Here is a 17692-nt window from a genome sequence, read left to right as displayed (position 1 = left end):
GTTTCAAACCATTTAGAAATTCTGATCCCAATGTCACACATTGGCCCCATTATTTATAGAAAGACCCATAAGGGTGTACGTGCATCCGGTATCAAGGAGGGCAATTGAATGACCTCAGCAGCAACGGCAGCATGATTGGATTGGAGAGCACAGTCCCTTCATTGGCAGGCTGAAATATGCTAATGTTCCCTGGAGGCTTCCTTCCTCCAAAATGAGGGAAAGAGGGAGGAGACTTCTTCTGCTGCTCAGTCTTATTGACTTGGAACCAGTACAGTGCCTTGCAAAAGTATTCAGCCCCCTTGGCGTTTTTCTATTTTGTTGCATTACAACCTGTAATTTAAATGGATTTTTATTTGGATTTCATGTAATGGACATACACAAAATAGTCCAAATTGGTGAAGTGAAATAATAAAAAAAAAATGTTTCAAGAAATTCTATAAAAATAAATAACAGAAAAGTGGTGAGTGCATATGTATTCACCCCCTTTGCTATGAAGCCCCTAAATAAGATCTGGGCAACCAATTACCTTCAGAAGTCACATAATCCAGGCTCTGTCGTAGCCGGCCATGACCGGGAGACCCATGGGGCGGCGCACAATTGGCCCAGCATCGTCCAGGGTAGGGGAGGGGATGGCCAGCAGGGATGTAGCTCAGTTGGTAGAGCATGGCGTTTGCAACGCTGTACTTCCTCTGCCTTAGCTCATTCAAGACAGACTTAGAACACTAGTACTTCCTCTGCCTTAGCTCATTCAAGACAGACTTAGAACACAAGTACTTCCTCTGCCTTAGCTCATTCAAGACATACTTAGAATACTAGTACTTCCTCTGCCTTAGCTCATTCAAGACAGACTTAGAACACTAGTACTTCCTCTGCCTTAGCTCATTCAAGACAGACTTAGAACACTAGTACTTCCTCTGCCTTAGCTCATTCAAGACAGACTTAGAACATGAGTCAGCCCTCTGTTTTCTAAATCTCATTGGAGACATTCACTGTGCACTACTTCTGTTTCTCAGCGATTCCCATCCCGTTTCTTATACATGTCATGTTCCCAGGCAGGCCGCTCACTAGCTTTTACTGTGAGACAGGGAACATGAACCAGGACCCATTAAGTCTGTGTTTACCACAGAGTGGATTGTGTCATCGCCTCAAACAGAGCAACTGACTGAACGCTTCACCACACATCAATAAAACACAACCGTGTGACACCATCCAGGGTGCACTCTGTTCTGGGGCCCTAGCCAATAGCCAATCACATGAAAGGCTGGGTGGGGGACAATGAACCATGGGATTTGTGATGGGACTGTACTTCTGCAGGGTACAGTTGCCTGACATCATAGTGCTGAGTAAGCCTGGCTGACTCAGTCATAGACTGGAAATAGTGAATGAAGTAAACCTGCTCTATGGAGCCCATTCAGAGACATACCTCACCGTGTGGAGCCCACGGCATACATCTGTCTGAGTAGACTGTGGGAGGCTAGGGGTAGGAGCAATGATGGATGGAAAAGTACATCAATCCCATTTCTCAACCACCCAACTCCCACTCTGGTGCACAATGGGTCGAATGGACCTCGGATAACAGAGTTGACAGATTGGTCGTCCCGCCCCCTTGGTGCCCTGCCTGGGAGCCACGCCCACATCTCAGCTGAGTTCAGGGATTGTAGAGTGTGGCCCAAATGGCACCCTGTTCCCTAAAAAAGTAATGCGCTATGTAGAGAATAGGGTGCAAATAGGGCCTATATGACTCTGGTCTAAGAAGTGCATTATGTAGGGAATAACGTGCCATTTGGGACTAGGATAGTGTTGAGAAAAGGATAGTTATTTAGTATAGAGGGCTGTTCCCATTACGGTGATGAATGGCCAAATTACAGGCTAGTACACACTCCTCAGAGATAACAGACTAACCAAGGATGCATCCCAAATAACCCTGTATTCCCTTCATAGTCCAATACTTTTTACCACTGCTTGGTATGGCAATAGCACCGCCCTCAATCGCATGGCACTACAGAGGGTGGTGCGGACCACAGGAGGCTGCTGAGGGGATGATGGCTCATATTAATGGCTGGAACTGAGTAAATGGAATGGCATCAAATACATGGAAACTATGTGTTTGATGTATTTGATACCATTAAGGTGCCACCCACCTCCTGTGGTGCAGACAGCCCAGTACATCACTGCGGCAAGCTCCCTGCCATCCAGGACCTCTATATCAGGCTGTGTGAAAGGAAGGCCCGATAAATGTCATTCTATTTACTCCGTTCCAGCCATTAATATGAGCCACCCAAGATTTCTCTGCTTCCGCATGGCAAGCGGTATCGGTGCGTCAAGTCTGACACCAACAGGCTTCTGAATAGCTTAGATCCCCAAACCATAAGACTGTTAAATAGCCAACTAAATAGCTAACAAAAAGCTACATGGACTACCTGAATTGAGCCTTGTATTGTATATTATTTTAATTGTTGCACTGTCTCTATGCACACTCACAGGGCCTTTTACACTCACGCACACTGACACTCCAACACACAAACAAACACTCACGTACAATCTTCATATACGCTGCTGCTACTCTTTTTTTCATATATCCTGATGCCTAGTCACCTTACCCCTATACATACAGTATCTACCTTTATCCCAGTATCCCTGCACATTGTAAATATGGTACTGGAACTGACTGACCCTGTATACACAGTACCAGTCAAAAGTTTGGTCACACCTACTCATTCAAGGGTCTTTCTTCATTTTTATTATTTTTTACATTAAAGAATAATAGTGAAGACATCAAACTATGAAATACCACATATGGAATCATGTAGTAACCAAAAAAGTGTTAAACAAATCTAAATATATTTTATATTTCAGATTCTTCAAATAGCCACTCTTTGCCTTGATGACAGTTTTGCACACTCTTGGCATTCTCTCAACCAGCTTCACCTGGAATGCTTTTCCAACAGTCTTGAAGGAGTTCCCACATAAGCTGAGCACTTGTGGGCTGCTTTTCCTTCACTCTGCCGTCCGACTCATCCCAAAACATCTCAATTGGGTTGAGGTTGGGGGATTGTGGAGGCCAGGTCATCTGATGCAGCACTCCATCACTCTCCTTCTTGGTAAAATAGCCCTTACATAGCCTGGAGGTGTGTTGGGTCATTGTCCTGTTGAAAAACATATGAACTAAGCCCAAACCAGATGGAATGGCGTATCACTGCAGAATGCTGTAGTAGCCATGCTGGTTAAGAGTGCCTTAAATGAAAAATAAATCACAGACAGTGTAACCAGCAAAGCACCCCCACACCATAACACCTCCTCCTCCATGCTTTACAGTGGGAACTACACATGCAGAGATCATCCGTTCACCCACACCACATCTCAAAAAGACAGAGGTTTGAACCAAAAATCTCAAATTTGGACTCTAGACCAAAGGACAAATTTCCACCAGTCTAATGTCCATTGCTCGTGTTTCTTGGCCCAAGCAGGTCTCTTCTTCTTATTGTTGACCTTTAGTAGTGGTTTCTTTGCAGCAATTCGACCATGGAGGCCTGATTCACACAGTCCCCTCTGAACAGTTGATGTTGAGATGTGTCTATTACTTGAACTCTGTGAAGCATTTATTTGGGCTGCAGTTTCTGAGGCTGGTAACTCTAATGAACTTATCCTCTGCAGCAGAGGTAACTCTGGGTCTTCCATTCCTGTGGCGTTCATCATGAGAGCCAGTTTCATCATAGCGCCTGATGGTTTTTGCAACTGCACTTGAAGAAAAGTTATTGAAATGTTCAGTATTGACTGACCTACATGTCTTAAAGTAATGTTGGACTGTCGTTTCTCTTTGCTTATTTGAGCTGTCACAGCACAACTGATTGGCTCAAACACATTAAGAAGGAAATAAATTCCACAAATTAACTTTTAAGAATGCACACCTGTTAATTGAAATGCATTCCAGGTGACTACCTCATGAAGCTGGTTGAGATAATGCTGAGAGTGTGCAAAGCTGTCATCAAGGCAAAGGGTGGCTATTTGAAGAATCTCAAATATACAACATATTTTAATTTGTTTAACACTTTTTTGGTTACTACATGATGCCAAATGTGTTATTTCATAGTTTTGATGTCTTCACTATTATTCTACAATGTAAAAAATAGTAAAATAAAGAAAAACCCTTGAATGAGTAGGTGTGTCCAAACTTTTAACTGGTAGTGTAGTATGCTTACTTACTTTTTTGTGTTCTTCTTATTTTTATTTCTCGTGTGTTTTTGTTGTACCTTGTTATTTTTTTTTGTATTATAGTGCTATTGATTACTGCATTGTTGGGTTTAGAGCTTGCAAGAAAGACATTTCACTGTACTTGTATTTCTATATTTCCAGTATAGGTAGGCAGTCTGAACAGTGACATAATCAGCCTGAAAGCCTGAGGGAATTGAATTGGAATTTGTGCAGTTGTTTGGGATAACATTGAATTGTGAATAGAATTATTGTAATTTACCTAACATTGGAATTGAGAGGAATATAATTATCTCTGAATTTAAAGACTGACCTGGAATTTTTATTGAATTCACAGGGAGAGGGAATTGAATTAGAATTACACTTGTGGAATAACCCCAACCCTGGCGCACCCACACATGCGCACACACACTCCTGCACACATGCGTGCACACAACCACACCACACACACACCCCAATAGGCATTAACTCCGTCAATGTCCCTCACACATTACTGCGTATTTTCTTCTCGTCCCTGGACCGCACCACGTCGACCTCAACCAGCCAGCATATATTATGATTGATTACGCAGCTATTCAGTGGGAACAGGTAGGCCGGTGCATTGGGACCAGCAGGAACACACACACACACAAAACCCATCCGTTAACCTTGATCATGTACAGTACAATGAATAACATGACAACTAATAAGTGTTTTTCATTGTTCCCTGTCCCTTAAATACATAAATCAGCTGATTAACAGCAGAGAAGACAGACAGAGGAGAGGAGAGGAGAGGAGAGGAGAGGAGAGGAGAGGAGAGGAGAGGAGAGGAGAGGAGAGGAGAGGAGAGGAGAGGAGAGGAGAGGAGAGGAGAGGAGAGGAGAGGAGAGGAGAGGAGAGAAGAGAAGAGAGGCGAGACGAGATGAGAGAGATGAGAGAGATGAGAGAAAGAGAGATGAGAGGAGAGAGTGGAGAGGAGAGAAGAGAGGAGAGGCAATAGGTAGAGGTGGGAAGGAGCGTGTTCACGGAAGGTCAGAAGGTCTTTGTCTGTGTGGGTGTGTGTGTGTCTACGGGAACAGACCATGAAGGTCAGAAGTTCAGGGAGAACAGCATGAAAGTGTATTACTGTTGCTAATCTTTATAGTTGGCTGGTACACTAGGCCTTGAATCCATTGTTGCCGTTCTAGGTGGAGGGGTCTCAGAACGCCAGCTGCCATTAGAGGGAGTGCCAGGGAGGGAGGGAGGGAGGGAGTGCCAGGGAGAGAGAGAGAGAGAGAGAGATGGAGTGCCAGGGCAGATGGGAAAGCCACAGGAGTGCATTCTGGTTAGTGAGGAAAAGTACACACAATGTGGCTGGAGTCTGTCCCTAACTCTCTCCCTCTCTCTCTCACACACCACCTCTTCACAGTATGAGCCGTTTCATCAAAGAGGGTTTCTCTCTACTACATCTACGTTGTAATGTGTGGCATCCCTTTGGTAGGAACAAAGTAAACAACGAAGATGTATGTGAAATGGAAAACGTTGTTACTGTACAGCGATACAAATGCTGCCACTGAAGATGTGACCTTGGGCATATGCAACACAACAAAACAAAAATTCATTAGAATAGTAGAATACACAAGGTGCAATTTAGACATTTGGTTGTGCATCAGCAGTTTTTCTCTTGTTATGTCAGTCACTGACAGTCACACAATTAGCCCATGTCAGCTAACATTTTTTAGATTGGTAAACCGGTCTACCCAGCTATCTAAACTTGTAATAATACGTGCCCAGGGGCCCTGACCTCCAAGGGGCCCCATTGATTTTGTTACTCACTCTCGCTCAGATATCATATTAACATGGCATAAGCCATGGCAAAATGTGTAGAATTCCAGGAAATTAGCTTTATAAACAAACACCAAAAAATCTGCCCATGGCATTTTCCTGTGTTTTATATATATTTCCATACTATGAGACTGGAATAATACTGTGAAATTGTGAAATTTATGATAATGCTCTTTTAGTGTAAAAGCTGTTTGAAAAGAAAGCCTGAAATTTCAGCCTGTTTTGGTGGGATGGTTTTGGCCTACCTGGTGTCATCACCAGGTGGTAAATTAGTTAAAGTAGGTCTAAGCCCTTAGATCGCAATACTAAGCTTACATATGGAATTGTTTTAAGATGGTCATACAATTGATAATTTAGCTATTTGATTTAGAAGTTTTGGACACTTGTAGGTATAACTGTTTCTTTTTTTTATAAAACAAATCGAATTTGGCTTTTACTGCTATAGCCCATAGAAATACATTGAATAACACATTTGGACATGGGAAAACAGACAGTCAAAAAATGTATCTTAAGGAACACGGTTTTGAAATGTTTAGACCCATGTTTGGTAACATTATTCGCAGGACTTTTTACCCAATGCACATTATGCAATTTTTACAGCCCGGTACTGGGTTACCTTCAGACAACTCCACTGAAGCTTGTGTGTGTAAGAAGCCCTTTTCGAAATTAGGACATCTGCGACAGAGAGTTCCGACGACTGCCATAAAGCTTGTGGATGTCGTAGAGCGAAACACGCAACACTGTGTCGTGTTCATGAGAGTCTCATCTTTGATGATGATTACTTATTAGTTTGTAGCTCAAACGGTTTGGGTTTTATAGAAGATTTCATGACGATTTTCGAGTCCGGATCCTCTCATGTGTAGAAAAATACCGCTTTCACAATCCACATGTTATGGAATAGGCACAAGCTTTATATCGGCGGGAAGAGAGGATTGAGCTGCAGCCACTACTAGACACGATAAGTCTCTAGCATTGTCACGATCGTTGAGAGACGGGTCAGACCAAGGTGCAGCGTGGTCCTATGGGTTATACTCACAACAAGTCCTATGGGCTATACTCACAACAAGTCCTATGGGCTATACTCACAACAAGTCCTATGGGCTATACTCACAACAAGTCCTATGGGCTATACTCACAACAAGTCCTATGGGCTATACTCACAACAAGTCCTATGGGCTATACTCACAACAAGTCCTATGGGCTATACTCACAACAAGTCCTATGGGCTATACTCACAACAAGCCAAACCAGAACACAAACAAGACCCCACAACTAAGGTAGGCAGCCAGGCTACTTAAGTATGATCCCCAATCAGAGACAACAAGCGACAGCTGCCTCTGATTGGGAATCACACCCGGCCAAACATAGAAAGATCAACCTAGATCTACAACATAGAAATACACTAACATAGATCTCAACAGAAAACTCACACCCTGACCCAACCAACAAGAGTTCTCTCGATCAGGGCGTGACAAGCATAAACACACGGGAAGCAATTCATTATTCAAAATCACTTCACTGTGTGACGCATGGGTGTGTCAATCGACTCTAGACCAATAAGAAAGAGAGTTCCAAACCTCTCTGTCAATAACAGCGAGTTTTCAGTTTTGCCCTCGCAACTAAGACCACTCCCAGACAGTCCTAGCAATATTCTTGCTTGAGAAATTGCTATTTTTTACTATTTTAATTGAAACAATCATGGTAAGGTACTTGTTGTTTCCCAGAAATTATTTGATATTAGAGATAGAAATGGCTGCATTGGACCTTTCACAGAGGCTTCTAAGCTGACAGTGACTACAGGGCAAAACAGATCAAAAGGATATGGCTAGTCACTCAACCATTAAAGGTTGAAGACTTACTGTAACTTAAGTTACTGTAACTTATTTTACAGTACAGCCACTGTAATACATTTTAGGGTCATATATTTGACGGTACCAAACAAGTTACTGTAATGTAATTTACAGTATATTACTGGAATTTCCCATGCAGCGACATATTAACCTGTGTTCTTTGCAAGTTTTCATTTTTACATTTACATTTTGGTCATTTAGTGGATTTATTTGGCGCTTTTCTACCAACTGAGGTACTCAAACCTCAAAGTGCTTTACATAGTAAGAGGGAAACACATCATCCACCATCAATGTGCAGCACCCACCTGAGTGATGCATGGCGACCATTTTTTGGGTCAGAGCGCTCACCACACATCAGCTATAAGGTGGAGAGGTGAAGAGTGATATATGCCAATTAGGAATGAGGGGGATGATTAGCTGGCCATGATGGAATGGGGCCATGTTGGGAATTTAGCCATGACAACGGGGTTAACACCCCTGCTCTTACAATAAGTGCAATGGGCTTTTTAATGACCACAGAGAGTCAGGACACCCATCCAAAAGACAGCACCTTACGCAGGGCAATGCCCAGGGGATCTCCTTAGACTACAGGGAAGAGTGCCCCCTACTGGCACTCCAACACCACTTCCAGCAGCATCTGGTCTCCCATCCAGGACCAACCCTGCTTAACTTCAAAGGCAAGCCAACAGTGGTATGGAGGGTGGAATGCTGCTGGCTGTTGTCCTGAGTAACTTACAGTCAGTGCATTCAACCAAGGTTGATTTAAAAAATTGATATCACAGTTATTATAGCAACTAAAACGTTTCTGTTACTGAAAATGTTGTTGTAGATAAGGATACATTGGTCTTCAAAGTTATTGTAATTAAAACAAGATATCTTTTTTTTTAATTTTATTTTTAATTTCACCTTTATTTAACCAGGTAAGCCAGTTGAGAACAAGTTCTCATTTACAACTGCGACCTGGCCAAGATAAAGCAAAGCAGTGCGATAAAAACAACAACACAGAGTTACATATGGTTACATATGGGGTAAACAAAACATAAAGTCAAAAATACAACAGAAAAAATATATATACAGTGTGTGCGAATGTAGTAAGTTATGGAGGTAAGGCAATAAATAGGCCATAGTGTAAAATAGTTACAATTTCGTATTAACACTGGAATGATAGATGTGCAAAAGATGATGTGCAAATAGAGATACTGGGGTGCAAAATTAGCAAAATAAATAACAATATGGGGATGAGGTAGTTGGGTGGGCTAATTTCAGAATGGCTGTGTACAGGTGCAGTGATCGGTAAGCTGCTCTGACAACTGACGCTTAAAGTTAGTGAGGGAGATAAGAGTCTCCAGCTTCAGAGATTTTTGCAGTTCGTTCCAGTCATTGGCAGCAGAGAACTGGAAGGAATGGCGGCCAAAGGAGGTGTTGGCTTTGGGGATGACCAGTGAGATATACCTGCTGGAGCGCAGACTACGGCTGGGTGTTGCTATGGTGACCAGTGTGCTAAGATAAGACGGGGATTTGCCTATATATTGATTTATAGATGACCTGGAGCCAGTGGGTTTGGCGACTAATATGTAGTGAGTGCCAGGCAACAAGAGCGTACAGGTCACAATGGTGGGTAGTATATGGGGCTTTGGTGACAAAACGGATGCCACTGTGATAGACTACATCCAATTTGCTGAGTAGAGTGTTGGAGGCTATTTTGTAAATGACATCGCCGAAGTCAAGGATCGGTAGGATAGTCAGTTTTTACGAGGGCATGTTTGGCAGCATGAGTGAAGGAGGCTTTGTTGCGAAATAGGAAGCCGATTCTAGATTTAACTTTTGATTGGAGATGCTTAATGTGAGTCTGGAAGGAGAGTTTACAGTCTAACCAGACACCTAGATATTTGTAGTTGTCCACATACTCTAGGTCAGACCCGCAGAGAGTAGTGATTCTAGTCGGGTGGGCGGGTGCAAGCAGCGTTCAGTTGAAGAGCATGCATTTAGTTTTACTAGTGTTTAAGAGCAGTTGGAGGCTACGGAAGGAGTGTTGTATGGCGTTGAAGCCAGGTGGAAAGCATGGCCAACCGTAGCAAAATGCTTGTTGAAATTCTCGATTATTGTAGATTTATCGGTGGTGACAGTGTTTCCTAGCCTCAGTGCAGTGGGCAGTTGGGAGGAGCTGCTCTTATTTTCCATGGACTTTACAGTGTCCCAAAACTTTTTGGAGTTAGTGCTACAGGATGCACATTTCTGTTTGAAAAAGCTAGCCTTTGCTTTCCTAACTGATTGTGTATATTGGTTCCTGACTTCCCTAAAAAGTTGCATATCGCGGGGGCTGTTCAATGCTAATGCAGTACGCCACAGGATGTTTTTGTGCTGGTCAAGGGCAGTCAAGTCTGAGGAGAACCAGGGGCTATATCTGTTCTTAGTTCTGATTTTTTTGAATGGGGCATGCTTATTTAAGATGGAGAGGAAAGCACTTTTAAAGAACAACCAGGCATCCTCTACTGATGGAATGAGGTCAATATCCATCCAGGATACACGGGCCAGGTCAATTTTTTGGCATTGTAGAATAGATTCAGGGCATTATGTACAGACAAGGATATGGAAGGATATGAGTACAGTGGAGGTAAGCCTAAGTGTTGGGTAACGATGAATGAGATAGCATCACTGGAGGCACCGATTGAGTTGGTCTCCGCGTGTATGGGGGGTGGGACAAAGGAGCTATCTAAGGCAGGTTGAGCTGGGCTGAGGGATCTACAGTGAAATAGTACAATAAGAAATCACCGAAACAGCAATAAGCAAGGCATATTGACATGGGAGAGAGGCATAAAGCAATCACAGGTGTTATTCGAGAGAGCTAAGACAACAGCTGGTAATGGCGACAAAGTTTGGGCTGAGGCTAAACATAAACAGGATGCGGTACCGTAAAAAGGAACAGTCCATCAGGCATCAGCTGTGTAGCTATCATAAGGTCCGGTGAACAGCAATAGGAGAGTTCGGAGGTAGTTTGGGGGTTGCTATAGCACTGGCGAGCAAGAGGCCACGGCTAGCGTGTGCTAGCGGGCCGGGGCTAGCAGATGGATCTTCGTGGTCGACGTCGTAACGGGAAGCCTGTTGTAACCACATCAGACGATTTCGTCGTCAGACCAGTCATATATCGTATGATATATCCTCCTGAGACCCCCCAAAAAGTTTGTATTTGAATACATAACATAAATGTTTGGGGTAAAGATTATTTTCAAAACAAAATTGTTATTTATTTTGTATTTATTGTAAGAGCAAAATGTTCCTCTGTGTAGTGGTCATTCAGGTTATGTCGATATAGGACTAGTTTTACTGTGGATATAGATCATTTTGTACCTGTTTCCGCCAGCATCTTCACAAGGTCCTTTGCTGTTGTTCTGGGATTGATTTGCACTTTTCGCACCAAAGTACATTCATCTCTAGGAGACAGAAAGCAAAAAATATACATTACAGTCAAAGGGTACAGTAGGTGAAAAACATAGTTGTGGCATCCCGGGGGTCCTCTACAGTGGACATTTCTTGATAAGCTCTTATTTGGCTCTTATTTAATGTGAAAAAAAATATTACACAGTCCTGACAACTCACTTAACTATTCCTGAGATATTCACTTACTAGAACCAATTTGAATATCAAACTCAAAAAAAGTATAATTCATAATTACACACACTTCTATTCAAAGAGCAATATTTACAGCATGCTGCAGTAAATATATAGCAAAACAGTACTTTATTGTTGATCTAATTTCGATTGGACAGTGGCATCCGACCACTGTGCTAGTATGCAGTTGATTTCTAATGAAAACCATGAACTTAATTCTGGAGGAATTGTAGAGGTATCATTGTCCTTAATTACTTTCTCAACTGGCCGGTGTGATATTTTTGAGAGGGCGGGACAACATTGGCCAAATTAAAACACTTTCGTTGTCAGGATTCATTTACATTTCCAGGAAATCGTAGGCTACGAGATGCGTCTTTGACTACCTCCAGAGGTGGTCAGGAGGATCTAATCACAATCAGATCTCAATGCGTCTTTTAACTGTCTACCCCCTCAAGCTCAACTCTGGGCCTTGAAGCCAGTTCCACTGTGTTTTTTTCATTGTTCCACTCTAATTAGGGACTGATTTAGACCTGGGACACCAGGTGGGTGCAATTATTTATCATTATTTTTCTCTCTCTCCTATGTCATAGAGAAGAGACTCCAGTTCCACGTGGGGCCCTTATGTTGTCTTCCTTCCCTCCTAGAAGGTTTCCACTAGTTACCACAGCCACAAAGTCAAAATTGGCTTCATCTTACAATTCATGTGCTTTTTGGTCTTAATTAAGGTTAGGGTTAGGCATAAAGTTAGCAGTGTGGGTAAGGTTAGGGTTAAGTTTAGGGTAAGGCTTAAATCACATTTTAAGAGGATACATTTTTTCATAGGCAGGGTTTATGTCTCTGTGGCAACTAGTGACGACCCTCCTAGAGAAAAGAAGATGCTGTTTATATTTCCAAGTGCCCCGGGCGTGGATCAGAGGAGATGACAAGGCTTAGCAGGGTAAAGCTCTCTCTTCCCCACCCGCCTGCCTGCAACTGCATCCCGCCACATTTGTGGTAGTTATTCATTCATGACAAAACCCAATCACGCTCTGACAGCTACGTCCCCCTGATGTATGTAGCCTTCTACCGGTGATGCACAGCCACTGTCACCACCACCACAGCACCTGCCTGGGTCTTCTCAAATTACGCCCTATTCTCTATATAGTGTACTACTTTGATCAGAGCCCTATGAGCACTATAAAGGGAATAGGGCGCCATTTGAGACGCACACCGGGCCTGCCTGCCTCTCTTTCCGCCGTGCATGCCGGCCCGGAGTATCGCTCATTCACGCTGAGATTGCAGGAGCCAACTAGCGAGCGGCCAGGGGGGTTCGTATTTACCACCCAGTTTTGACACGACACAGAAAATACGCTGATGGGAGCCTCGGCTGTGTGGCAAGATGAGTGGCAGGGAACCTGTTTTAGATCAGTTGTCTGAGAGATCAAATCAAATCAAATTGTATTTGTCACATGCGCCGAATACAACAGGGTTAGGTAGACTTTACCGTGAAATACTTACTTACGAGCCCCTTCCCAACAATGCAGAGTTAAAAAGTAAGAAAAAATTTCTAAATCCAAAAATGAAATATTAACACAATAAAATAACAATAACGACGCTATATACAAGGAGTACTGGTACCGAGTCAATGTGCAAGGGTAGAAGCTGTTCAGGAGTCTTTTGGTCCCAGACTTGGCGCTCCAGTACTGCTTGCCGTGTGGTTGCATAGAGAACAGTCTATGACTTGGGTGTCTGGAGTCTTTGACATCACTGGGGCCATCATCTGATACCGCCTGGTATAGAGGTCCTGGATGGCAGGGAGCTCGGCACCAGCGATGTACTAGGCCGTACACACTACCTTCTGTAGCGCCTTACGGTCGGATGCCAAGCAGTTGCCATACCCAGCGGTGATGCAGCCAGTCGAGATGCTCTCAATGGTTAAGCTGTATAACTTTTTGAGGATCTGAGGGCCCATGCCAAATCTTTTCAGCCTCCTGAGAGAGTGGTGGCTTCGCTGCATCAATATGAATAGGAACAGCAATCAACAGTTTTCAATTTTTTCCCTCTTTCATATGATACAGTGGGGAAAAAAAGTATTTAGTCAGCCACCAATTGTGCAAGTTCTCCCACTTAAAAAGATGAGAGAGGCCTGTAATTTTCATCTTAGGTACACGTCAACTATGACAGACAAATTGAGAAAAAAAATTCCAGAAAATCATATTGTAGGATTTTTTATGAATTTATTTGCAAATTATGGTGGAAAATAAGTATTTGGTCACCTACAAACAAGCAAGATTTCTGGCTCTCACAGACCTGTAACTTCTTCTTTAAGAGGCTCCTCTGTCCTCCACTCGTTACCTGTATTAATGGCACCTGTTTGAACTTGTTATCAGTATAAAAGACACCTGTCCACAACCTCAAACAGTCACACTCCAAACTCCACTATGGCCAAGACCAAAGAGCTGTCAAAGGACCCCAGAAACAACATTGTAGACCTGCACCAGGCTGGGAAGACTGAATATGCAATAGGTAAGCAGCTTGGTTTGAAGAAATCAACTGTGGGAGCAATTATTAGGAAATGGAAGACATACAAGACCACTGACAATCTCCCTCGATCTGGGGCTCCACGCAAGATCTCACCCCGTGGGGTCAAAATGATCACAAGAACGGTGAGCAAAAATCCCAGAACCACACGGGGGGACCTAGTGAATGACCTGCAGAGAGCTGGGACCAAAGTAACAAAGCCTACCATCAGTAACACACTACGCCGCCAGGGACTCAAATCCTGCAGTGCCAGACGTGTCCCCCTGCTTAAGCCAGTACATGTCCAGGCCCGTTTGAAGTTTGCTAGAGTGCATTTGGATGATCCAGAAGAGGAATGGGGAGAATGTCATATGGTCAGATGAAACCAAAATAGAACTTTTTGGTAAAAACTCAACTCATCGTGTTTGGAGGACAAAGAATGCTGAGTTGCATCCCAAGAACACCATACCTACTGTGAAGCATGGGGGTGGAAACATCATGCTTTGGGGCTGTTTTTCTGCAAAGGGACAAGGACGACTGATCCGTGTAAAGGAAAGAATGAATGGGGCCATGTATCATGAGATTTTGAGTGAAAACCTCCTTCCATCAGCAAGGGCATTGAAGATGAAACGTGGTTGGGTCTTTCAGCATGACAATGATCCCAAACACACCGCCCGGGCAACGAAGGAGTGGCTTCGTAAGATGCATTTCAAGGTCCTGGAGTGCCCTAGCCAGTCTCCAGATCTCAACCCCATAGAAAATCTTTGGAGGGAGTTGAAAGTCTGTGTTGCCCAGCGACAGCCCCAAAACATCACTGCTCTAGAGGAGATCTGCATGGAGGAATGGGCCAAAATACCAGCAACAGTGTGTGAAAACCTTGTGAAGACTTACAGAAAACGTTTGACCTGTGTCATTGCCAACAAAGGGTATATAACAAAGTATTGAGCAACTTTTGTTATTGACCAAATACTTATTTTCCACCATAATTTGCAAATAAATTCATTAAAAATCCTACAATGTGATTTTCTGGATTTTATTTTCTCATTTTGTCTGTCATAGTTGACGTGTACCTATGATGAAAATTACAGTCCTCTCTCATCTTTTTAAGTGGGAGAACTTGCACAATTTGTGGCTGACTAAATACTTTTTTCCCCACTGTATTTATTAACATTTCATTCACTGAGCACACAACCCCTGCAGTGTATTTGTCAGAATCTGGTGGAGGCAGAGATTTTCTCTTTTCTACTGATGCCAATGAGAGCTAGAGGTGGAGATGTGGGCTATTTGTTATTCTGTTTGGGATGGTAAAGGTTCAACTTGTAAATCAACATGATGTTTCGCTCTTTGAATTCATTATCATTCAATGCGATGAAAAATGGCCCCCTTCCAAATGTATGTTGCACATAAAAATGACTGCAATTGAATGAAGACATTTCAATGATGTGCAGGTTCAGTATCCCACAGTGTGGTAGGGTTGGGTATCTCTTAGGTCTACTGCTAAAACACTTTTGATTTTAAAAATAATTTGTATTAAACTCTCTCTCTCCCTCTCTCTCTCTCTCTCTCTAACTGGAATGAAACTCCTCCCGAAGCGCTCAGTGCACCACATGTTCCTCTAGGGTTTCATTCTCCAATTGACACTTTCAGAGTTTTGGCAGCTATCAAACTACAGTGGGGAAAAAAAAGTATTTAGTCAGCCACCAATTGTGCAAGTTCTTCCACTTAAAAAGATGAGAGAGGCCTGTAATTTTCATCATAGGTACACATCAACTATGAAAGACAAATTGAGAGAAAAAAAATCCAGAAAATCACATTGTAGGATTTTTAATGAATTTATTTGCAAATTATCATTCACATTTACATTTACGTCATTTAGCAGACGCTCTTATCTAGAGCGACTTACAGTTAGTGAATACATATATATATATATTTTTTTTTATACTGGCCCCCCGTGGGAATTATGGTGGGAAAAAAGTATTTGGTCACCTACAAACAAGCAAGATTTCTGGCTCTCACAGACCTGTATCTTCTTCTTTAAGAGGCTCCTCTGTCCTCCACTCGTTACCTGTATTAATGGCACCTGTTTGAACTTGTTATCAGTATAAAAGACACCTGTCCACAACCTCAAACAGTCACACTCCAAACTCCACTATGGCCAAGACCAAAGAGCTGTCAAAGGACACCAGAAACAAAATTGTAGACCTGCACCAGGCTGGGAAGACTGAATCTGCAATAGGTAAGCAGCTTGGTTTGAAGAAATCAAATGTGGGAGCAATTATTAGGAAATGGAAGACATACAAGACCACTGATAATCTCCCTCGATCTGGGGCTCCACGCATGATCTCACCCCGTGGGGTCAAAATGATCACAAGAACAGTGAGCTAAAATCCCAGAACCACACGTGGGGACCTAGTGAATGACCTGCAGAGAGCTGGGACCAAAGTAACAAAGCCTACCATCAGTAACACACTACGCCGCCAGGGACTCAAATCCTGCAGTGCAAGACATGTCCCTCTGCTTAAGCCAGTACATGTCCAGGCCCGTCTGAAGTTTGCTAGAGTGCATTTGGATGATCCAGAAGAGGATTGGGAGAATGTCATATGGTCAGATGAAACCAAAATAGAACTTTTTGGTAAAAACTCAACTCGTCGTGTTTGGAGGACAAAGAATGCTGAGTTGCATCCAAAGAACACCATACCTACTGTGAAGCATGGGGGTGGAAACATCATGCTTTGGGGCTGTTTTTCTGCAAAGGGACCAGGACGACTGATCCGTGTAAAGGAAATAATGAATGGGGCCATGTATCGTAAGATTTTGAGTGAAAACCTCCTTCCATCAGCAAGGGCATTGAAGATGAAACGTGGCTGGGTCTTTCAGCATGACAACGATCCCAAACACACCACCCGGGCAACGAAGGAGTGGCTTCGTAAGAAGCATTTCAAGGTCCTGGAGTGGCCTAGCCAGTCTCCAGATCTCAACCCCATAGAAAATCTTTGGAGGGAGTTGAAAGTCTGTGTTGCCCAGCGACAACCCCAAAACGATGAAAATTACAGGCCTCTCTCATCTTTTTAAGTGGGAGAACTTGCACAATTGGTGGCTGACTAAATACTTTTTTTCCCCACTGTATATCACACTCCTCCCACTCTCTTTATTTTGCTATTTCTGTTACCTGTAACTATACCTCTTCAACTCTGATTTGTTTCTTCCCTTTTATAATATAATTTTTACATTTTAGATGACTAACAATGATGATGCAGAGTTTACACTGAGATTGTGTAGGTGCTGGGACCTTTCACAAAACAGGTACATTTTTTTACAGAAAAATGATTTATTGTATGCTCTCTCTCCCCTTCAACTGTGTAATACAGACTCAGTTCTCCATTGTAATGTCTATATGACTACAAAGTCCTGGGGCCGTATGTATCAAGCATCTGAGAGTAGGAGTGCTGAAATAGGATCAGTTCTGCCTTTGAAATCACAATTAATAAGATTATATGCACATTATATGTGGACCTGATCCTAGATCAGCAGACTTTGTAGCACACTTTATCCCCAGTTTAAACCTGTCTGGCATTGAAAGCTATTTTCGGGGTGATCTTTCTTTCCTCTCGGGTAATTTTCCGCTGCCTGGCATTTAAGAAGCACACGGTTAGTCATATTAGTGCCAGTAGTCACTATCTGGGTCCGAAATAGAGCCCTATTCCCTAGATATAATAGTGCAC

This window comes from Coregonus lavaretus (genome assembly GCF_964263955.1).
Source record: "Coregonus lavaretus genome assembly, chromosome: 5".
In the NCBI taxonomy this organism is placed as follows: domain Eukaryota; kingdom Metazoa; phylum Chordata; class Actinopteri; order Salmoniformes; family Salmonidae; genus Coregonus; species Coregonus lavaretus.
This window is presented reverse-complemented; position numbering follows the sequence as displayed.